At 44.3% G+C, this 23,417-nt stretch overlaps 1 pseudogene; it reads right to left on the minus strand.

Annotated features, from left to right (window-relative positions):
* Positions 1 to 19,613: 19,613 nt before the first annotated feature.
* Positions 19,614 to 20,713, minus strand: LOC138984428 (craniofacial development protein 2-like; annotated as a pseudogene).
* Between the last annotated feature and the right edge of the window lie 2,704 nt (positions 20,714 to 23,417).

Below are 23,417 nucleotides of genomic sequence, written 5' to 3' on the forward strand. Positions count from 1 at the left end.
AATGTCAGCTCAGAGGCAGCAGCTTGAAAAGTGCATGCATCATATGGGAAGCAGAATTATGGACTACTTTCAGGAGAATTGCCAAAGGGGCAAGGATTTGTTGGAACTTTCTCTAGGGGATGAAATCACTGATTGATGACACTTAAAAAAATCCTCCCTGTACCCAGCTGGCCCAGTGCTAGTAAGAGACATTTCTGTCATTCCCCACTTACCTTGCTAGCACTGCTTGCCCTACAATGTCTCTCTGTTCTCTGTGGAAAACACATATCCAACCCAGTCATGCCCACAACACTCCTCCAAAATGGCTTCACCCCGAGGGCCTGGATTCCCACACAAGTGCCTCCTTCCCTTCCACACACGGTGAGGGGACTCAGCCACAACTCGCATCCCCTCAAGATGGTTCCCACTCCACATCAGCTCCAGCCAGAAGCACATCTGCAACTGTTGAGGTGGGGCTCACGTTCAGCTGCACTGGTTCAACGAGACCCACCAACCTGCCCAAAGCAACATTGGTACATCCGACAGAACACCACACTCAGCCTACATAGGAGACACTCTGGATTTCCTGTCTCTGCTGACCTGGAGGAACTGTTCTTCTGGGCCACACAAGAGACACTCTACATAAGTTCACTCATTCAACATGGAGACATAGTTCATCTACCTAATATTAATGCATAGAAACAAAAAGATAGGCAAAATAAGGAGACAAAGAATATATTCCTAACAAACGGCCGAGACATAACTTCAGAAAAAGAACTAAACAAGATATAGATTAATGAATGACCTAAAAAAAAAAATAATCTATATCAAATGAGTGCAAAGTAATGCTTATAGAGATATATACTGCGTCTTCCCTGCTGGATCATTGGTTAAGATTTTCCTGAAAATGTAGGGGACAAGGGTTCAACCCTTGGCCTGGGAACTAAGATCCCAGGCGGTGGGGCAACTAAACCTGCGTGTCACAACTGTTGAACTCATGCACCCTAGAGCCTGTGCTCCACAATGTGAGAAGACAGAACCGTGGGAAGCTCACACACCAAAACTAGAATTCAGCCCCCACTCTAGGCAACTAGAGAAAGCCAATGACACAACAAGATGCAGTGGACCCATGAAATAAGTAAATAAAAGGTATTTACTCATCTCAGGGAAGAAGGAAAGAATGGAGTGAGAACCTCCACAAAGAGGCAATAAGTATAAAAAGAACTGATTATAATTGAAGAATACAATAACTGACATGAAAAATACAGCAGATGCATCAATAGATTAGATGATTCAGAAGGACACATCAGTAAGCTGAGATACATAGTAGTGGAAATCACCCAATGTCAACAAAAAAGGAAAAATGAGCCAAAAATTTGATGATAGTTTAATGCATTTGGTGGATAATATCAAGCATACTAACATTCCCACTATAGGGATTCGTGGAGAAGAGAGAGAGAAAGATATAAACTCCCTTGAATAAACACTGGCTGAAAATTTCCCTATCTTTGTGAAGGAAACACACACAGGTCCAAGAAGCACAGAGAGTCCAATACAGGGTAAATCAAAGGAGAAACATGCCAAGACACATATTAATCAAACTAAGAAAAAAAATTTTTTTAAGAAAAAATATTCAAAGCAGGAAGGAAAAGTAACAAGTAACAAGGAATCCATTTAAGTTTAACAGCTGATCTTTCAGAAGAAATGCTGCAGGCTAAAAGGGTGTGTCATGATATACTTAAATTTATGAAAGAGAAAAACATACCAGCATGATTACTGTAGCCAGCTAAAATCTCACTCAGATTCAAAGAAAAACTCAGTAGTTTTACAAATAAGCAAAAGTTCAGAAATTCAACACCACCAAAGGAGCTTTCCACAAATATTAAAGGATGTTCTCTAGGCAGAAAATAGAAGGGAATGAATAGGCCTAAAAAAAAAAAAACAATAAATTAAATAATAATAATTTCATGCCTATAAATAAGTAACAAATATAAATTGATTAAATATTCCAACTGAAACACAGACTGGTTGAATGGAAGCAAAAACAAGATCCATATAAATGCTGTCGACAATACATGCACTTCATACCTAGTGACACATAAAGACTAAAAGTGAGGGCCTGGAACAAGATATTCCATGCAAATGGAAATTTTAAAAAATGCTGCAGTAGCAATTCTCATATTAGATAAAACAGACTTTTAAATAAAGACTATTACTAGAGACAAGGAAGGACACTAGATAATGATAAAGAGATAAATCCAGGAAGAAGATATTGCAAATATAAATGCACATGCATCCAAGATAGGGACACCTAAATACATAAGACAAATACAACTAACCATTCAAGGTTAGAACAATTTTTGATGAGGGAATTTTTTTTTTTAATTGAGGTATTGCTGATTGACAGCAAAGTGCTAGTTTAAGGTGTACAGCAAAGTGATTCAGTGTCTCAGGTGCTTTCTTGGACAAAATTAACTTCCTTTAGTAGGCCCCTTGGCCATGTCCTCTATTCAGAAAAGCTAAGAATCCTGAAAATGCAAAGTAGGATGTGGTGGTGCTCATGGGTGTTTTTGACTAAATATAATACTACAAAAAAAAAACCTAAACCTAGATGCTAGGAGGGGATCTCCAAACCTATCTTCAAACAGGAGACCTTTCTCCCTTGAATGTGGGTGCTTGAAACAGGGCTTTGGAAAGGAAGACGTGTGTTATGAATATTTTGTCTGCAGAGGACAAAGTGCTGTGTAGAGAGGACGCAGGTACATCCCAGGACACTGAGGACATGGAAACAGTGACTGAATTCTCAGCCCCGCTCTTGGGGCATTGCATTGTCTCCACCCCTGACACAGGATGAGCAGCTCATAGGTGTCCTGGAGAGTAGGTCACACGACCTGGGTCTGCCAACCGGTGTGTTCCATTCTCCCTGGCCACCGGGATGGGCTCAGGACTGGGGCAGTGACCTATCAGGGCTCAGGGCTGGGACTCATGCTGGAACCAAGGGGAAGAGGAGCTCTGGACCCAATTGTGACATTCTTGGAAAGAAAAAGCTACATAGACCATAAGCAGATCATGGGGTGGGGAATTGGAAGTGTCATTTAGGATGGATACCTGTCAATATGCATTGGTTTAAGTGTATTGCTTTGTATAACACAAAGAGTCAAGCAGAATCTATTCAAATTTACTTATTTTTTGTATAAGTCATAGGATGGAATACTAAACACAACAGAATCTTAACATCACTCACTATGTATTCATCATTAGAGAAATGCAAATAAAAACTGTAAATGAGGTATTACCATACATCATTCATAATGCCCATCATCAAAAAATCTACAAACAATGCTGGACAGGATGTAGAGAAGAGACCCCTCTTGCACTGTTGGTGGGAATGTAAACTGATATAGCCACTACAGAGGGAGGGCAGTATGCAGGTTCCTTAAAAACGGAAAATAGAACTACCATATAATCCAACAATCCCACTGGGTATGTTGAGACTACCATAATTCAGAAAGACATATGCATGTTCACATTCACTGCAGCCCTGTTTACAATAATTAAGACATGGAATCAACCTAATGTCCATCAAGAGAGAAATGGATAAGGAAAAGTGTGACATTCAGTTCAGTTCAGTCACTCAATCGCGTCTAACTCTTTGCTACCCTATCAGCTGCAGCATGCTAGGCCTCCCTGTCCATCACCAACTCCCAGAGCTTACCAAACCTCATGTCCATTGAGTCGGTGATGCCATCAAACCATCGCATCCTCTGTTGACCCCTTCTCCTCCTGCCCTCAATTTTTCGCAGCATCAGGGTCTTTTCAACTGAGTCAGCTCTTCACATCAGGTGGCAAAAATATTGGCGTTTCAGCTTCAACATCAGTCCTTTCAATGAACATTCAGGACTGATCTCTTTAGGATGGACTGGCTGGATCTCCTTGTAGTCTAAGAGACTCTCAAGAGTCTTCTCCAACACCACATTTCAAAAGCATCAATTCTTAGGCATTCAGCTTTCTTTAAGTCCAACTTTCACATCCATACACGACTACTGGAAAAACCATAGCCTTGACAGGATGGACCTTTGCTGGAAAAGTAATGTCTCTGATTTTTAATATGCTGTCTAGTTTGGTTATAATTCTGCTTCCAAGAAGTAAGTGTCTTTTAATTTCATGGCTGCAGTCATCATCTGCAGTGATTTTGGAGCCCCCCCCCCAAAAAAAAATGAAGTCTGACACTGTTTCCATTGTTTCTCCATCTATTTGCCAAGACATGATGGGACCAGATGCCATGATCTTCGTTTTCTGAATGTTGAGCTTTCATCCAACGTTTCCACTCTCCTCTTTCACATTGATCATGAGGCTCTTTAGTTCCGCTTCACTTACTGCCATAAGTGTGTTGTCATCTGCATATTTGAGGTTATTAATATTTCTGCCAGCAATCTTGATTCAAGCTTGTGCTTCTTCCAGCCCAGCGTTTATCATGATGTACTCTGCATAGAAGTTAAATAAACAGGGTGACAATATACAGCCTTGACGTACTCCTTTCCCTATTTGGAACCAGTCTGTTGTTCCATGTCCATTTCTAACTGTTGCTTCCTGATCTGCATATATGTTTCTCAAGAGGCAGGTCAGGTGGTCTGGTATTCCATCTCTTGAACATTTTTCCACAATTTATTGTGATCCACACAGTCAAAGGCTTGGCATAGTCAATAAAGCAGAAATAGATGTTTTTCTGGAACTATTTTGCCTTTTCGATGATCCAGCGGATGTTGGCAATTTGATCTCTGGTTCCCCTGCCTTTTCTAAAATCAGCTTGAATATCTCGAAGGTCATGCTTCACCTATTTCTGAAGCCTCCCTTGGAGAATTTTGAGCATTACTTTACTAGCTTATGAGATGAGTGCAATTGCGCGGTAGTATGAGCATTTTTTGGAACTGCCTTTCTTTGGGATTGGAATGAAAACTGACCTTTTCCAGTCCTGTGGCCACTGCTGTGCTTTCCAAATTTGCGGACATATTGAGTACAGCACTTTCACAGCATCATCTTTCAGGTTTGAAATAGCTCCACTGGAAATCCATCACCTCCACTCGTTTGTTTGTAGTGATGCCAAGGCCCACTTGACTTCATATTCCAGGATGTCTGGCTCTAGGTGAGTGATCACACCATTGTGATTATCTGGGTCGTGAAGATCTTTTTGGTACAGTTCTTCTGTGTATTCTTGCCACCTCTTCTTAATATCTTCTGCTTCTGTTTGGTCCATACCATTTCTGTCTTTATCACACCCATCTTTGCATGAAATGTTCCTTTGGTATCTCTAATTTTCTTGAAGAGATCTCTAGTCTTTCCTACTCTGTTGTTTTCTCCTATTTCTTTTGCATTGATCGCTCAGGAAGGCTTTCTTGTCTCTCCTTTCTATTCTTTGGAACTCTGCATTCAGATGCTTATATCTTTCCTTTTCTCCTTTGCTTGTCTCTTCTCTTCTTTTCACAGCTATTTGTAAGCCTCCTCCGACAGCCATTTTGCTTTTTGCATTTCTTTTTCTTGGGGATGGCCTTGATCCCTGTTCTTGTACAGTGTCCTGAACCTCCGTCCATAGTTCATCAGGCACTCTATCAGATCTAGTCTTTAAATCTATTTTTCACTTCCACTGTATACTCATAAGGGATTTGATTTAGGTCATACCTGATGGTCTAGTGGTTTTCCCTACTCTCTTTCATTGAAGTCTAAATTTGGCAACAAAGCGTTCATGATCTGAGCCACAGTCAGCTCCTGGTGTTGTTTTTGCTGACTGTATAGAGCTTATCCATCTTTGGCTGCAAAGAATATAATCAGGCTGATTTCAGTGTTGACCATCTGGTGATGTCCATGTGTAGAGTCTTCTCTTGTGTTGTTGGAAAAGGGTGTTTGCTATGACCAGTGCGTTCTCTTGGCAAAACTCTATTAGCTTTTGCACAGCTTCATTCCGTACTCCAAGGCCAAATTTGCCTGTTACTCCAGGTGTTTCTTGACTTCCTACTTTTACATTCCAGTCCCCTATAATTAAAAGGACACCTTTTTGGGTGTAAGTTCCGAAAGGTCTTGAAAGTCTTCATAGAACCGTTCAACGTCAACTTCTTCAGCATTACTGGTTGGGGCATAGGCTTGTATTACCGTGATATTAAATAGTTTGCCTTGGAAATGAACAGAGATCATTCTGTCATTTTTGAGATGGAATCCAAGTACCACCTTTCAGATTCTTTTGTTGACCATGATGGCTACTCCATTCTTCTAAGGGATTCCTGCCCACAGAAGTAGATATAATGGTCATCTGAGTTACATTCACCCATTCCAGTCCATTTTAGTTCGCTGATCCCTAGAATGTCGATGTTCACTCTGGCCAACTCTTGTTGACCACTTCCAATTTCCCTTGGTTCATGGACCTAACATTCCAGGTTCCCACGCAATATTGCTCTTTACAGCATCGGACCTTGCTTCTATCACCAGTCACATCCACAACTGGGTATTGTTTTTGCTATGGCTCCATTCCTTCAGTCTTTCTGGAGTTATTTCTGCACTGATCTCCAGTAGCATACTGGGCACTTACAGACCCAGGGAGTTCCTCTGTCAGTATCCTATCATTTTGCCTTTTCATACTGTTCATTGGGTTCTCAAGGCAAGAATGCTGAAGTGGTTTTCCATTCCCTTCTCCAGTGGACCACATTCTGTCAGATCTCTCCATCATGACCCGTCTGTCTTGGGCGGCCCCTCACGGCAAGGCTTGTTTTCATTGAGTTAGACAAGGCTATGGTCCACGTGATCAGATTGGCTAGTTTTCTGTGATTATGGTTTCAGTGTGTCTGCCCTCTGATGCCCTCTCACAACACCTACAGTCTTACTTGGGTTTCTCTTACCTTGGTCGTGGGGTATCTATTTATGGCCGCTCTGGCAAAGCACAGCCACTGCTCCTTACCTTGGATGAGGGGTATCTCTTTAGGGCCAACTCTCCTGACCTTGAAAGTGGAGTAGATCCTCTCGGCTTTCCTGCACCCGTGCACAACCTTTAATGGTGTTTAAAATACAAATTTGACTATGCCAACCACAAGTAAAGTGAAGTCGCTCAGTTGTGTCCGACTCTGTGCGACCTCATGGACTGCGGCCACCAGGCTCCTGCATCCATGGACTTTTCTAGGCAACAGTACTGGAGTGGGTTTCCATTTCCTTCTGCAGGGGATCTTCCCATCCCAGGGATCAAACCAGGGTCCCACATTGTGGGCAGACACTTTACCGTCTGAGCCCCCAGGGAATCAAGTTTTCACAAATCAAAACGATAGTCAACTGAACATAAGAGACTCTTTGCAAGTGATGTATCTGATAAGTGGTTCATATGTAAATTAGACTAAGAACAAACAGCACTCAAGTCTCCAAGAAAAAACACACCATCCTTGTCCCATCCCCCAACACCAACTCCAACCTAAACCCTTTATCTCACTCTAACCTATCCCTAAAACCTAAGCCTAAGCTAACCATATACATGTGCATTCAAAGGCATCCATCCATCCACAGGAGAGGCAGAGAGAAAGAGAAAAAGGAAGACAGAGACTACATTTATAAAAGAAAAGAAAGACACATATCTAGAAAGAGACACTGAACAAAAGAGAGGAAATGAGTAGATTTTACAGACATTTCATAAATCTATCTTGAAGTTAGAAGCAATAACTGTGTCCATCCACACCAGAAGGGGGAAAAGGACCCAGGGTTATGAGAGTAAAAGACAAGAATGCAGGGAAGCCATTATAGGCTCAGCCACCCAAGAAGCTGAGATGGGGTACTTGAACAGAATCTCAATGGAAAAAGAGGACCAGAAAGTTGGGTCCTCTTTGATATAAGAAAATGTGACCTTTGAGTCTTCCTTTCAGTCCTCCATTGAGGGGGCAGGTTCCCAAATTGGCAGGAAGGGGAGTGCCTTTTCCTAGGTCCCAGAGCCCATCCAGGCCTGTTTCTGTCCCATTTTGTGCTAGGTCAGCCCTGTATTGAATATTGGCTTTAAGGAGTCCCAGTGCACAAGTTCCATGTGATACCAGCCCCAGGTTGAAAGGCATGTAGGTGTTGTAGGCTGACAGACCTAGGCAGTAGATGGCAGATTGACCCCCACTCTGCAGATGGAGAGACTGGGGAAACCCTGAGGGGCATATGGCTTGTCCAGGGCCACATCACAGATGAGAAGAAGGAGCCTGTCTGAAAGAGCTGTGTCCTCAAAGCGCAGGTCCTAGCTGCACCCAGGCCTGCCAAAGCTGTGGGGTGGGTGGTGTGAGTGTCACTGTGCCTGCACATGGCCTAAGCAGGTGGGTGATCATTCAGAAACCTGGAGGTTCACTTCGGGAGCTTTGTGTAAGGGACCTCGACAATGAACCCAGGAAATGATGTCACTTCCTGGCAAGAGAACTCAACAGAACCCGGAAGCTGGGTCTCCAGGCCTCACAGCTGAGAGGAGCTCCCAGCCAGTTCTTGTGCTGCCAAGATGTTTTGCTGTTTGTCCCTTCCCAGTGGCCAGGGCCTCAGGAGACATCAGAGGCAGAGCATGTCGGAACGCGGTCAATGCTGGCTCAGGACCCCCCTGAGAGGCCTCTGGCCCTTTGTCCAACAAACAGAAAGGTAACACGGGAGCCCCAGGCGGGCCATGTCCCCTCTCCCATCCCGCCCAGGTAACCCTGAGTCCTTTCCCTGTGTGTGTGGATGGGGATGTCTCGGGCTATGTCTGCCTCAAGCAAGCCCAGGCAGATGTGGGTCAGAAGTATGTGGGCTGGGTGTGTCCACACCCCACGGGAGACCAGGCTGTGAGGGATGGAGAGAGTCCAGGCAGCGCAGGCTGCCAGGAAGAGCCCATGCCCTCAGGGGGGTCTCCTTCATCAAGGGTGGGTACCTGGGCAGACACATGTTTCTGCTGGGAGCAGAAGTTCGAGCGGGCAGAAGCAGCCGCCATACTGTTCAGGCCCAGCTCAGTAAACTCCAAGCAAGGCTGGCTGACAGTCACTGTCATTTGAGAACTTCCCACTGGATGTGGCCGATGAGGGGGTCACCCCGTTCACCTCCCCGAGGGAGGGGTCGGACCACCATCCCCCTGCCCGTGAGGCCCAGTGCAGGTTCCAGGTGAGTGCCCATGGAGGGGTCAGCCCAACTGGGAATGAAGAGGAAGCGGGGAAGGCCTGCTGCACAGACACACCCCAGGGCCCAGTCTCAGGCTGCCACAGATCTCAGCAACCCGGCTCTGACCCAGAGCCCTGAGAACCCCTGCCTCTGAGGCAGCAGGAGGACCTGGAGCCCAGCATGGCAGAGCACAGAGATGAGGAGGCTGGAGCTGTGCATGTGAGTGTGTGGGATTGTGGTGCTGAGCCACACAGGTTGGAGGCCCCCAGAGCTGGGTCTAGGCCTGGAGCAAAGGCTGGCCTCACACCACCCATCTTTCACACTGCAGTCAGAGTGCATCCTATGCTGGATATTCTTTGGGATTCTCTGGGAAGCTTTCTGTCCCTATATATACACATCCAAATGCTGGCGATGGGTAACCTTCTCTTCTCTCACAGCTCTTGCACTGGCCTCTAATTACAACCAGGCTCCACTTCCAAGTCCTGTCCCTACAGCAGTGGTTGCTACAGGTACAGGACCCAGGGATCCACTGAGGGGAGACAGAGACCTGAGACTTCCCTTCCCAAAGACACCGGGCCAGCTGGGTACTGGCCAGCACACTTGGCATATCGGACCTCTGTACCTGCAGGATCCCCAGCCACAGGCACCAATGTCCCACCCCCTCAAGGAGAACATCCACCTCCACCTGCACCTGTACCTGCTGGGGCTTTGGCAGGAGAACCCGTGTCAAGGGATGAGTCACCACCTCTTCAGGGAGGGCCTGCCCTGGCTCCTGCCCAAGACCCAGATGCCCATGATAACTGACCTACCCCTGCAGCAAGAAGAGGCCCCTGCTCTGGACACAGACCCAGAGCGCTTTCTGGAAACACCTCGTCCAGGGGAGCAGTTGGCTCTGCAGCCTCCATCCCTTTCTGTTTCCCGTGGATGCCATCAACTCACTCCCCATCCAGGGAAGATTGAGTTCCATTCCCCTGAGCTTTTTCTCATCTGCTTTATGTGTAGCTTTCTTGTGATGTTTTATTTTTTTATGGTTTTATGTATTATTTTTAGTTAAGTTTTTGTTAATAAATTTTACTTTAATTGATGCAATTTGGAAATATAAAGTCGTTCACAATGCTGTGTAACATCACTGCTGTCTACATTCAGACCCTCTCATTCCAGCCCCCCACTTCCCAGCAAAGCCTGGATTTGTGTCAAGCATTCCCATTCCTTCCTCCCCGACCTGACAACATTTAGTCTTGTTCTTTCTCCATTTCTTCCCATTTTTTGGGTGTCCACACTCAATGCCAATCACTGAAATGACAAAAAAATGGATTTTTTTCCTGACTGAAAGTGAAAGTTAGAGTCACTTAGTCTTGTGAGACTCTTTGCAGCCCCATGGTTTTTACAGTCCATGGAATTTTCTAGGTCAGAATACTGGAGTGGGTAGCTTTTCCATTCTCCAGGGGATTTTTCTGACTCTCCACATATTGGAAGACTAAACTTGAGAATTCTTGTTTTCATTTCATTTGAAGTAGCCTTTGGGTAACTGAAAGGACAGTGTAGGTACTTTCAAGATGCTGTCTGCAAAATGAAGCCCTTTTGGCCAATGTAGTCAGAACCTCCAGGGAGGCATTGCTGTTGTAAATGTGACATCTCAGCCAGAAGGGAGATGCTGAGCTCTTTCTGTTCCACAAACAAATTCACAGAGTAAGCCAAAATAGAGAGCTGCAAAACGAATGATACCAATGACCCAAAAGTGTTCCTCATTGGACAAAGCTAGAGAAAACCCAAAATCTTATGGCCCAAAAACCCTCTTGGAAATAAATGTTCAGTAAGGAAGAGAATAAACATGTTGGGGTGGACAGGCCATGCCCATGGCCAGAGTAGTTTAGAGATGGCCTGTCCTCTCAGATGAATACACATGGCAGTGTAAACCTTTTGCAGACAGCAGCAATGGTCATCACTGTGTAAGTGCTTAGTCTGGTGACAACCTGTCCCGGGTACCACACAAAGGAGCAGACCTGGGTCTCTTCCTCTGCCCCACGTCACTCCCTCAGGAAGGCAGCTCAGGCGCTTTCAGGACCTGCCTGCCTGTCTGGCTCATCCATGAGCTGCAACCACCTCCAGGGTAGACTCCACCTTCTCTTCTCTATGCACCATAAACCTGCACACAGTGGGCCTCCAGAACCTGAAGAAACTCGCCCCATCTCTACTGTAGCCAGAAGCCTCCCCAGGCATCAAACAACTGTGGAGTCACTTTGGCCCAAGCCCTAGTTCTAGACCCCTGGAGCGTACTTCAGCCTTTACAGTGTGAATAATCAGGTCCTTGATACACAGATTCCCAACTGTCAGATCTGAGCTTTGGATTCACAGTCAGCTCTGCCCCTCCCATGGCAGCCAGGTGGGCCACGATGCAGGCAAAGGAGCACATGAGTTGAGTTTCAAGGGAGGCATTGAAACGACAGCAGTGGATACAACTTGTTGCAATCTGAGTGAGGGTCCCTGCCTGTCTCAGAAAAGGCCTCTGCTGTGCCAGTGTGGAGGAGGGCCCCGATGGTGCAAAGGAAAGAGAGATACTCAGGGGCAAACTCTCTTGGCCTCTCCTGTAGCAGCTCCAGTGGTAGCCTGTGAACATTGGACAGCCAATGTGGTCACATGAGCATGACTCTAATTTCCTCACAAAGCAAGAGAAAGGGAGCAGGGTGTAGGAGTACCCAGAGGGTTTGGTGAGGTGGAGGAAGGGAGGTGCTTTTCCATTTCTTCAGTGCAAACTGATTTTGTGAGTCTCAGAGCTGCCAGATGGGCAGTTATCAAGTCAGGGCCCCACAGTACCCAGTGTGGGCAGGGTGCCTTAGCCCCTGTCACACGGACAACACCCACCATGTGGCCTCCCTGAGTTCTAACAGCAGTAACTGGGTGGTTTGTCTGGGTACACACTTTCTTGCTGTAGCTGAGTTACCCACTTCTTAGAGCCCCAGTTTTCTCTTCTAGAATAAGGATATAGAGTGCTACCTTAGCAGGTTGCTACCTTAATTGTGTGAAGACTCTTTAGGATAATCCTTCAATTAGAAGCTGGTCTTAAGAGATATTGGGCTTCCCTGATACCTTCAGCTAGTGAAGAATCCTCCTGCATTGCAGGAGAGCCCAGTTTGATTCCCGGGTCAGGAATCCTGATCCACTGCAGAAGGGTCAGGCTACCCAGTCCAATATCCTTGGGCCTCCTTTGTGGCTCAGCTGGGAAAGAATCTGCCTGCAATGCCGGAAACCTGGGTTCAACCCCTGGGTTTGGAAGATCCCCTGGAGAAGGGAAAGGCTGCCCACTCCAGTATTCTTGCCTGCAGAATTCCATAGATCATCATCAAACCTGGGGTCACAAAGAGTTGGGCATGACTGAAAGACTTTTCATTTCACTTTCAAGAGATATCCCCTGAATCAAGAGTAGACTGGAGTCTCCCAGTGCCATCTGGCATGTCTTCCCTGAAGCCAGCCAAAACCCACACACTTGCATTTCCAGGGTCTCCATGTAGTCTGCTGGACAGAAAACCCAGCGTGGTTCCAACAAGGTCACAGAGAAGCAGAAGGATTCACAGGCAGACGGCTCCCCTCAGGTCTCAGGGGGAGCTACGGGACCACAACAGGAGCCAGTGCTCTCAAGCCCTGGGTTCAGCAGCACCCTCATTCTCAAGCCAGCGCCTCTGCCCTGATGGGAGCAGAAAGGTCACCAATCACCCCAGGCTGACCTCACGCCCCTCCCACTGCTGTAGACTGACCTCACTGGCCCCGCCCCTTCCAGCAGCGGAGGGCTCCTCTTCCCCTTGATTCCAGCGTGGGTCCCGGCCCTGGGCCCCGATTGGTCACTGCCCCAGTCCGGAGCCCATCACGGTAGCCAGGGAGGATGGAACACACTGATTGGACAGGTTCAGGTCTTGTGACCATACTCTCCAGGACACCTGTGAGTGCCTCACCATATGTTAGGGGTAGAGACAGTGCGATGCCCCAAGAGCAGAGCTGGGAATCCAGTCACTGTGTTCATGTGCATAGTGTCCTGGGACAAGCTTGCACATCCTCTCTACACAGTGCTTTGCTCTCTGCAGACAAAATATTCATGGCACACCTCTTCCCTTCCCAAGCGCAGTTTCATGCAACCATATTCAAGGGAGCAAGGCCTCCTGTTTGAAGATAGGTTTGGAGATCCCCCTCCTAGCATCTAGGCTTCTTCTGTGGCTCATGTTAGAATAATTGATTCAGTCTAAAAATACCCACGAGCACCAGCACATACTGCTCTGTGTTTTCAGGATTATTACCTGTTCTGAGTAGAGATAATGTGCCAGGGGCCCCTCAAATGGAGTGAATTTTGTCCAAGGAAGCATCTGAGACACTGAATCCCTGAATCACTTTGCTGTACATCTTAAACTAACAACTCTTTAAAAATCCATAATACCACAATGAAAAAGAAAGGTATTCACTCATCAAAAATTGTTGAAAAATTTGTCAAGTTTTCCTTTCAAGTGTTGGTTCTTGGTATGTGTCTTAATTGCTTTGGTGGTGTTTTGTGAGACAGGGATCCAATTTACTTTCCCAATGGATGAAAAATATCCCCAGTAGGCCTCTCTCTTCGTTTACATATTCAGTTCAGTCGCTCAGTCTTGTCCGACTCTCTGCCACCCCATGCCAGGCCTCCCTGTCCATCACCAACACCCGGAGTACTTTCAGGCTCACGTCCATCAAATCAATGATGCCATCTAGCCATCTCATCCTCTGTCGTCCCCTTCTCCTCCTGCCCCCAATTGATCCTAGAATCAGAGTTGTTTCCAATGAGTCAACTCTTCGCATGAGGTGGCCAAAGAACTGGAGTTTCAGCCCTAGCATCATTCCTTCCAAAGAAATCCCAGGGCTGATCTCCTTCAGAATGGACTGGTTGGATCTCCTTGCAGTCCAAGGGACTCTCAAGAGTCTTCTCCAACACCATAGTTTAAAAGCATCAATTCTTTGGCACTCAGCTTTCTTCACAGTCCCACTCTCACCTGCATACATGAACACTGGAAAAACCATAGCCTTCACGAGACGGACCTTTGTTGGCAAAGTAATGTCTCTGCTTTTCAATATGCTATCAAGGTTAATCATAACTTTCCTTCCAAGGAGTAAGTGTCTTTTAATTTCATGGCTGCAGTCACCATCTGCAGTGACTTTGGAGCCTCCCCAAAATAAAGTCTGACACTGTTTCAACAATTCCCCATCTATTTGCCATGACGTGATGGGACCAGATGCCATGATCTTAGTTTCTGAATGTTGAGCTTTAAGCCAACATTTTCACTCTCCACTTTCACTTTCATCAAGAGGCTTTTTAGTTCCCTCTTCACTTTCTGCCATAAGGGTGGTGTCATCTGTCTATCTGAGGCTATTGATATTTCTCCTGGTAATCTTGATTCCAGCTTGTGCTTCTCCTAGCCCAGCATTTCTCATAACGTACCTTGCATAGAAGTTAAATAAGCAGGGTGACAATATACAGCCTTGACATACTCCTTTCCCTATTTGGAACCAGTCTGTTGTTCCATGTCCAGTTCTAACTGTTGCTACCTGACATGCATATAGGTTTCTCAAGAGGCAGGCCAGGTGGTCTGGTATTCCCATCTCTTTCAGAATTGTCCACAGTTTATTATGATCCACACAGTCAAAGGCTTTGGCATAGTCAATAAACCAGAAATAGATGTTTTTCTGGAACTCTCTTGTTTTTTCAATGATCCAGTGGATGTTGGCAATTTGATCTCTGGTTCCTCTGCCTTTTCTAAAACCAGCTTGAATATCTCGAAGGTCACAGTTCACTTATTTCTGAAGCCTCCCTTGAGAATTTTGAGCATTACTTTACTAGCTTGTGAGATGAGTGCAATTGTGTAGTAGTTTGAGCATTCTTTGGCATTGTCTTTCTTTGGGATTGGAATGAAAACTTATTTTTTCCATCCTGTGGCCACTGCTGTGCTTTCCAAATTTTCTGGCATATTGAGTACAGCACTTTCACAGCATCATCTTTCAGGATTTGAAATAGCTCCACTGGAAATCCATCACCTCCACTCGTTTGTTCCTAGTGATGCCAAGGCCCACTTGACTTCACATTCCAGGATGCCTGGCTCTAGGTGAGTGATCACACCATCGTGATTATCTGGTGGTGAAGATCTTTTTTGTACAGTTCTTTGTATTCTTGCCATCTCTTCTTAATATCTCCTGCTTCTGTTAGGTCCATAACATTTCTGTCTTTATAGAACCCATCTTTGCATGAAATGTTCCCTTGGTATCTCTAATTTTCTTGAAAAGATTTCTAGTCTTTCCCACTCTGTTGTTTTCTTCTATTTCTTTGCATTGATTGCTCAGGAAGGCTTTCTTGTCTCTCCTTGCTATTCTTTGGAACTCTGCATTCAGATACTTATATCTTTCCTTTTCTCCTTTGCTTGTCTCTTCTCTTCCTTTCACAGCTATTTGTAAGGCCTCCTTAGACAGCCATTTTGCTTTTTTGCATTTCTTTTTCTTGGGGATGGCCTTGATCCTTGTGCCTGTACAATGTCACGAACCTCTGACCATAGTTCATCAGGCACTCTATCAGATCTAGTCCCTTAAATTTATTTCTCACTTTCACTGTATAATCATAAGGGATTTGATTTAGGTCATACCTGAATGGTCTAGTGGTTTTCCTACTTTCTTCCATTGAAGTCTAAATTTGGCAATAACGAGTTCATGATCAGAGCCACAGGCAGCTCCCAGTCTTGTTTTTCCTGAATGTATAGAGCTTCTCCATCTTTGGCTGAAAAGAATATAATCAATCTGATTTTGGTGTTGACCATCTGGTGATGTCCATGTGTAGAGTCTTCTCTTGTGTTGGTGGAAGTGGGTGTTTGCTATGACCAGTGCATTCTCTTGGCAAAACTCTAATAGTCTTTGCCCTGCTTCACTCCATACTCCAAGGCCAAATTTTCCATGTTACTCCAGGTGTTTCTTGACTTCCTACTTTTGCATTCCATTCCCCTATAATGAAAAGAACATCTTTTTTGGGTGTGAGTTCCAAAAGGTCTTGAAAGGCTTCATAGAACTGATCAGCGTCAACTTCTTCAGCATTACTGGTTGGAACATAAGCTTGTATTACCGTGATATTAAATGGTTTTCCTTGGAAATGAACAGAGATCATTCTGTCATTTTTGAGATGGTATCCAAATACTGCCTTTCAGATTGTTTTGATGACCATTTTGGCTACTCCATTTCTTCTAAGGAATTCCTTCCCACAGAAGTAGATATAATGGTCATCTGAGTTAAATTCACCCATTCCAGTCCATTTTAGTTCGCTGATCCCTAGAATGTTGATGTTCACTCTGGCCATCTCCTTGGAAGTTTGACCACTTCCAATTTGCCTCGATTCATGGACCTAACATTCCAGGTTCCCACACAATATTGCTCTTTACAGCATTGGACCTTGCTTCTATCACCAGTCACATCCACAGCTGGGTATTCTTTTTGCTTTGGCTCCATCCCTTCATTCTTCCTGTAGTTATTTCTCCACTGATCTCCAGTAGCATATTGGGCACCTACTGACCTGGGGAGTTCCTCTGTCAGGATCCTACCATTTTACCTTTTCATACGGTTCATGGGGTTCTCAAGGCAGGAATGCTGAAGTGGTTTGCCATTTCCTTCTCCAGTGGACCACATTCTGTCAGATCTCTCCATTATGACCCATCTGTCTTGGGTACCCCTCACGGCATGGCTTAGTTTCATTGAGTTAGACAAGGCTGTGTTCCATGTGATAAGATTAGCTACTTTTCTGTGATTATGGTTTCAGTGTGTGTGCCTTCTGATGCCTTCTCACAACACCTACCATCTTACTTGGGTTTCTCTTACCTTGGTCGTGGGGTATCTATTCACAGCTGCCCTGGCAAAGTGCAGCCACTGTTCCTTACCTTGGACAAGGGGTATCTCTTCAGGGCTGCCCCTCCTGACCTTGAACGTGGAGTAGCTCCTCCCAGCCGTCCTGCACCCATGCAGAGCCTTTAGTGGTGTTTAAAATACAAATCTGACTGTGCCAACCATAAGTAAAGTGATGTCGCTCAGTCGTGTCCAACTCTTTGCGACTCCATGGACTGTGGCCCACCAGGCTCCTGTATCCATGGACTTTTCTAGGCAAGAGTACTGGAGTGGGTTGCTGTTTCCTTCTGAAAGGGATCTTCCCATCCCAAGGATCAAACCAGGGTCCCACATTGCGGGCACACACTTTACCGTCTGAGCCACCAGGGAATCAAGATTTCACAATTCAGAAAGATAGTCAACTGAACATAAGAGACTCCTTGCAAGTGATGTATCTGATGAGCGGTTCATATGTAAATTAGACTAAGAACAAACAGCACTCAAGTCTCCAAGAAAAAACACACCACCTTTGTCCCATCCCTCAACACAAACTGCACCCCAAACACTTTATCTCACTCTAGTTCAGTTCAGTTCAGTTCATTCGCTCAGTCCTATCCAACCCTTTGCAACCCCATGAATCGCAGCATTCATGGCCTCTTTGTCCATCAGGATCTCCCAGAGTTCACTCAGACTCACATCCACAGAGTCAGTGATGCCATACAGCAATCTCATCCTCTGTCATCCCTTCTCCTCCTGCCCCCAATCCCTCCCAGCATCAGAGTCTTTTCCAATGAGTCAACTCTTCGCATGAGGTGGCCAAAGTACTGGAGTTTCAGCTCAAGCATCATTCCTTCCAAAGAAATCCCAGGGCTGATCTTCTTCAGAATGGACTGGTTGGATCTCCTTGCAGTCCAAGGGACTCTCAAGAGTATTCTCCAAAACCACAGTTCAAAAGCATCAATTCTTTGGCGCTCAGACTTCTTAACAGTCCAAATCTCACATCCATACATGACCACAGGAAAAACCATAGTCTTGATGAGACTGACCTTTGTTAGTAAAGTAATGTCTCTGCTTTTGGATGCTATCAAGGTTGGTCAAAACTTTCCTTCCAAGGAGTAAGCGTCTTTTAATTTCATGGCTGCAGTCATCATCTGCAGTGATTTTGTATCCCCAAAATAAAGTCTGACACTGTTTCCACTGTTTACCCATCTATTTTCCATGAAGTGATGGGACCATATGCCATGATCTTCTTTTTCTGAATGTTGAGACTTAAGCCAACTTTTTCACTCTCCACTTTCACTTTCATCAAGAGGCTTTTTAGTCCTCTTCACTTTCTGCCATAAAGGTGGTATCATCTGCATATCTGAGGTTATTGATATTTCTCCTGGCAATCTTGATTCCAGCTTGTCTTTCTTCCAGTCCAAGGTTTCTCATGATGTACTCTGCATAGAAGTTAAATAAGCAGGGTGACAATATACGGCCTTGATGTACTCCTTTTCCTATTTGGAACCAGTCTCTTGTTCCATGTCCAGTTCTAACTGATCCTTTCTGACCTGCATACAGATTTCTCAAGAGGCAGATCAGATGGTCTGGTATTCCCATCTCTTTCAGAATTTTCCACAGTTTATTGTGATCCACACAGTCAAAGGCTTTGGCATAGTCAATAAAGCAGAAATATATATTATTCTGGAACTCTCTTGCTTTTTTGATGATCCAGCGGATGTTGACATTTTGATCTCAGGTTCCTCTGCCTTTTCTAAAACCAGCATGAACATCAGGAAGTTCATGGTTCATGTATTGCTGAAGCCTGACTTGGAGAATTTTGAGCATTACTTTAGTAGCATGTGAGATGAGTGCAATTGTGCGGTAGTTTAAGCATTCTTTGGCATTACCTTTCTATGAATTGGAATGAAAACTGACCTTTTCCAGTCCTGTGGCCACTACTGAGTTTTCCAAATTTGCTGGCATAATGAGTGCAGCACTTTCACAGCATCATCTTTCAGGATTTGAAATAGCTTAACTGAAACTCCATCACCTCCACTAGCTTTGTTCATAGTGATGCTTTCCAAGGCCCACTTGACTTCACATTCCAGGGTGTTTGGCTCTAGATGAGTGATTACACCATCGTGATTATCTGGGTCATGAAGTTCTTTTTTGCACAGTTCTTCTGTGTATTCTTGCCATTTCTTCTTATTATCTTCTGTTTCTGTTAGGTCCATACAATTTCTCTCCTCTATCGAGCCCATCTTTGCATGAAATCTTCCTTTGGTATCTCTCATTTTCTTGAAGAGATCTCTGGTCTTTCCTATTCTGTTGTTCCCCTCTATTTCTTTACATTGATCACTGAGGAAGGCTTTCTTATCTCTTCTTGCTATTTTTTGGAACTCTGCATTCAGATGCTTATATCTTTCCTTTTCTCCTTTGCTTTTTGCTTCTCTTCTTTTCACAGCTATTTGAAAGGCCTCCCCAGACAGCCATTTTGGTTTTTTGCATTACTTTTCCATGGGGATGGTCTTGATCCCTGTCTCCTGTATAATGTCACGAATGTCAGTCCATAGTTCATCAGGCACTCTATCTATCAGATCTAGGCCCTTAAATCTATTTCTCACTTACACTGTATAATCATAAGGGATTTGATTTAGATCACACCTGAATGGTCTTGTGGTTTTCCCGATTTTATTCATTTTAAGTCTGAATTTGGCTATAAGGAGTTCATGATCTGAGCCAGAGTCAGCTCCTGGTCTTGTTTTGCTAACTATATAGAGCTTCTCCATCTTTGGCTGCAAAGTATATAATCAATCTGATTTCTGTGTTGACCATCTTTTGATGTCCATGTGTAGAGTCTTCTCTTGTGTTGTTGAAAGAGGGTGTTCGCTATGACCAGTGCATTTTCTTGGCAAAACTCTATTAGTCTTTGCCCTGCTTCATTCCGTATTCCAAGGCCAAATTTGCCTGTTACTCCAGGTGTTTCTTGACTTCCTACTTTTGCATTCCAGTCCCCTATAATGAAAATGACATCTTTTTGGGGTGTTAGTTCTAAAAGGTCTTGTAGGTCTTCATAGAATCGTTCAACTTCAGCTTGTTCAGCATTATTGGTTAGGGCATAGACTTGGATTACTGTGATATTGAATGGTTTGCCTTGGAAATGAACAGAAATCATTCTGTCTTTTTTGTGATTGCATCCAAGTACTGCATTTCGGACTCTTGTTGACCATGGAGAAAGGAAATGTCAACCCACTCCAGTATTTTTGCCTAGAGAATCCCATGGACAGAGGAACCTGGCGGGCTACAGTCCACGGGGTCGCAAAACGTCAGACATGACTGAGCGACTAATACTTTATACTGCATTTCAGACTCTTTTGTTGACCATGATGGCTACTCCATTTCTTCTAAGGGATTCCTGCCTGCAGTAGTAGATATAAGGGTCATCTGAGTTAAATTCACCCATTACAGTCCATTTTAGTTCGCTGATTCCTATAATGTTGACATTCATTCTTGCCATCTCTTGTTTGACCACTTTCAATTTGCCTTGATTCATGAACCTGACATTCCATGTTCCTATGCAATATTGCTCTTTTCAGCATCAGACCTTGCTTCTATGACCAGTCACATCCACAACTGGATGTTGTTTTTGCTTTGGCTCCATCCCTTCATTCTTTCTGGAGTTATTTCTCCACTGATCTCCAGTAGCATGTTGGACACCTACTAACCTGTGGAGTTCCTCTTTCAGTATCCTATCATTTTGCCTTTTCATACTGTTCATGGGGTTCTCAAGGCAAGAATGCTGAAGTGGTTTGCCATTCCCTTCTCCAGTGGACCACATTCTGTCAGACCTTTCCATCATGACCCGCCCATCTTGGGTGACAGCCCCCCCCTCAACCCGGGCATGGCTTAGTTTCATTGAATTAGACAAGGCTGTGGTCCTAGTGTGATTAGATTGACTAGTTTTCTGTGAGTATGGTTTCAGTGTGTCTGCCCTCTGATGCCCTCTTGCAACACCTACTGTCTTACTTGGGTTTCTCTTACCTTGGACATAGGTTATCTCTTCACGACTGGTCTAGCAAAGCGCAGCCACTGCTCCTTACTTTGGACCAGGGGTATCTCCTTACCACCACCCTTTCTGACCTTGAAGGTGGAATAGCTCCTCTAGGCCCTCCTGTGCCCGCACAACCACTGCTCCTTGGAGGTGGGGTTGCTCCTCCTGGCCATCACCAGATAATCACACCATCGTGATTATCTGGGTCATGAAGATCTTTTATGTATATTTCTTCTGTGTATTCTTGCCATCTCTTCTTAATATCTTCTGCTTCTGTTAGGTCCATACAATTTCTATCTGGTCTCACTTGTGGGGTAGCTCCTCCTGGCTGCCGCCCCTAACCTCGGACATGGGGTACCTCCTCTCGGCCATTCCTGCACTGTCACTTTCTGCACTCTTGGCCGCTGCTCCTGACCTCAGACATGGGGTAACACCTTTCGGCCACCTCCCCTCAGGCATGGGGTCCTCCCGGCTTCTGCCCCTGACCTCGGACATGGGGTAGCTCCTCTCGGCCATGATAAGTGTGCCAGTCGTGGCCGCCCGTGCCTGGCGTGCTGCAGTCCATGGGGTCGCAAAGAGTTGGACGTGACTGAGCAACTGAACTGAACTGAACTAAACCAGATCTGTAGGTCAGAAGATTAAAGAATTTAATTGTTTTCCAAGCTGTTAATATATTATATACAATTCCAGTCAAAATCCTAGCAGATGCTTTGTTAGAAATTAACAAATTAATTATAGAAGTCCAACTGTAATTTAAAAATCTAGAATAATGAAAACAACCTTTCAAAAGAAGATTAAAGATGAAATACAAAGAATATCTTATTTTTAGAATTATGATAAAGCAAAATTAATCAAGACAGTGTGCTGTTTCAAATAGATTAATGAAACAGAATAGAATATAACATACCTATAAATTTTAATCAAATTTGATAACTATAAAATATACTATTTAAATAGTAAGCATAGCACAAATTAAAACTAAAGCCATAACACTTCTATAAGAAAATTTTGGAGAAATTATTTGATGCCTTGTTCTAGAAGAATTCCTTAGCTCTGGTAACAACATGCAAAATCCCTTAAAGAACAGATAATAAAATGGTTAAAAACACTTACCTGCTCTTAAAAAATCTGTTAAGATAATAAAAATAATAACTGCAACAAAATATTTGCAAAGCACATTTCACCAAAGATGGCATGTGGTTGATGATAAACACATGACTAAGTGGTAACTATCATTAACCATTAGGTAAATACAATTAAAACTACAGTGTGATAACACTGCATACCTATTAGAATGGCCCCAAATTAAAATGAGTGTACCTAGTGTCTGTGAGGATGTGGAGGAGCTAGTGTGATTGAAAGTTGTTCAGTTGTGTCCGACTCTTTGTGACCCCATGGATGATACAGTCCATGGAATTCTCCAGGCAAGAATACTGGAGTGGGTAGCCTCTACTTTTCCAGGGATCTTCTCAACCCAGGGTTCAAGCACAGGTGTCCCACATAACAGGCAGATTCCTAACTAGCTGAGCCAAAGGGAAGCCCAACTGGTATGCTCATGTAATATTAGTGGGAATATGAAAGCCTACAATAACTTTGGAAAAAATATATTTTGGCAATTTCTTTGAAAGTTAAACATTGAATACCATATGATCTAGCCAAGTCATTTCCATGTAGAGAAATGAAGGCATATTTGCATACAAAGTATTATATATTAATGTTCATAAAAATTTTATTTCTAATAACTCTAAGCTGGAAACAGTTAAAATGTTATCAACAGAGTTAAACAGAGTGATAAAATGGTTAAACAGAATGGATTAAAAAAACACAATTTGTGGTTTATTCTCATATTAGAATACCATTTAGCATTAAAATGCATGAAGTCTTCAGTCAGTTCAGTTCAGTCACTTAGTCATGTTGGACTATTTGCAACCCATGGACTACAGACATCAGGCTTCCCTGTCCATCACTCTCAGAACTTGCTCAAACTCATGTCCATTGAGTCGGGGATGCCATCCAACCATCTCATGCTCTATCATCCTTTTCTCCTCCTGCCTTCAATCTTTCCCAGCATCAGGGTCTTTCCCAATGAGTTAGTGCCTCGCATCAGGTGGCCAAAGTATTGGAGCATCAGATTCAGCATCAGTCCTTTCAGTGAATATTCAGGACTGACTTCATTTAGGATGGACTGGTTGGATCTCATTGAAGTCCAAGGGACTCTCAAGAGTCTTCTCCAACACCACAGTTCAAAAGCATCAATTCTTTGGCACTCAACTTTCTTTATAGTCCAACTCTCACATTCATACATGACTACTGGAAAAACCATAGCCTTAACTAGACAAACCTTTTTGACAGAGTAATACCTCTGCTTTTCAATATGCTGTCTAAGTTGGTCATAACGTTTCTTCCAAGGAGCAAACATCTT

The sequence above is a fragment of the Bos mutus genome, chromosome 21, assembly GCF_027580195.1.
Source record: "Bos mutus isolate GX-2022 chromosome 21, NWIPB_WYAK_1.1, whole genome shotgun sequence".
NCBI lineage: Eukaryota > Metazoa > Chordata > Mammalia > Artiodactyla > Bovidae > Bos > Bos mutus.